General features: G+C 52.2%; 1 non-coding gene across 1 annotated transcript; it reads right to left on the bottom strand.

Annotated features, from left to right (window-relative positions):
- Positions 1 to 437: 437 nt before the first annotated feature.
- Positions 438 to 543, bottom strand: LOC117129737. The gene has a single exon (XR_004453338.1). It is a non-coding gene; the product is annotated as a small nucleolar RNA R71 (small nucleolar RNA).
- Between the last annotated feature and the right edge of the window lie 675 nt (positions 544 to 1,218).

Here is a 1,218-nt window from a genome sequence, read left to right as displayed (position 1 = left end):
CCTTGTGGATTCGATCCCTAAGTACTACATCTGAACCTCTTTTGATGAGAGTAACACTCCTTACGGTAATTTGAGTGGTATCAAATTTGGCGCCGTTGCCGGGAGGTTTGATCGCCATTAGATTTAGTTTTATTGATTCTTATTCTCTTCCTACCCCCTTTTTATTGATTCTTATTCTCTTCTCTCGTGTCGCAGATACCCAACTCTGGGTTACCGCACGAGCATCCTATGGACCATCTAGAACGGTTCGAGGATTTAAAGCTGCTATTCGGATGGAAGGAGTCCCCAAGATTACCTGCTGTGCAAGCTCTTCAGATACACGCTGAATGGAGAAGCGATGCACTGGCTTAGGCAGCTACCCACAGGATCCTTAACATCCTGGGCCGACATCAAGAATGCTTTCTTACGAAACTTCTTCGATTAGGCGCGCACTGAAGAAATTCGAAACAAAATTTCCACATTCTCGCAGGAGGTGGGAGAGTCCTTCAAAGATGCGTGGATTAGATTTAGGTTCTTCCAGTGAGACTGTCCACACCACGGATTTAACGAAGTGCAGCTGCTAACACCACGAGGGCCAAAATCACCCGAACAGTCCACGGGAAGGGCCAGCATGCTGAGTCCAAGGACCAGCGTGCTGAGTCCAAGGACCAGCGTGTTGAGTCCAAGGACCAGCGTGCTGAGTCCAAGGACCAGCGTGCTGATATGTGTACTGATGGACAGCCACGGAACGTCCCGTGTGCACAGGACACACACAGCCACCCAGACGTCCTGTGTGTTCTGGCGGACACCCACGGACGTCTTGTGTGTACTGAACAGACAGCCCACGTGGGCTAAAATAACCCGAACAGTCCATGGGAAGGGCCAGCACGCTGAGTCCAAGGACCAACATGCTGATATGTGTACTGATGGACAGCCACAGACGTCCTGTGTGTGCTGACGGACACACACGGACACACAGGGACATCCACGTACGTCTGTGTGTGCTGGCGGACACCCACGGACGCCTGTGTGTACTGAACAGACAGCCCATGTCGGCCAAAATCACCAGAACAGTCCACGGGAAGGGTCAGCGTGCTGAGACCAAGGACAACCGTGCTGATATGTCTACTGATGGACAGCCATGGACGTCCTGTGTGTGCTGACGGACACACACGGACACACACAGACAGCCATGGACGTCATGTGTGTGCTGACAGACACCCACGGACGTCCAGTGTG

Source organism: Brassica rapa, unplaced genomic scaffold (assembly GCF_000309985.2).
Source record: "Brassica rapa cultivar Chiifu-401-42 unplaced genomic scaffold, CAAS_Brap_v3.01 Scaffold0086, whole genome shotgun sequence".
NCBI lineage: Eukaryota > Viridiplantae > Streptophyta > Magnoliopsida > Brassicales > Brassicaceae > Brassica > Brassica rapa.
Note: the sequence above shows the minus strand (reverse complement) of the source record. Positions and strands in the feature narration are given on the sequence as shown.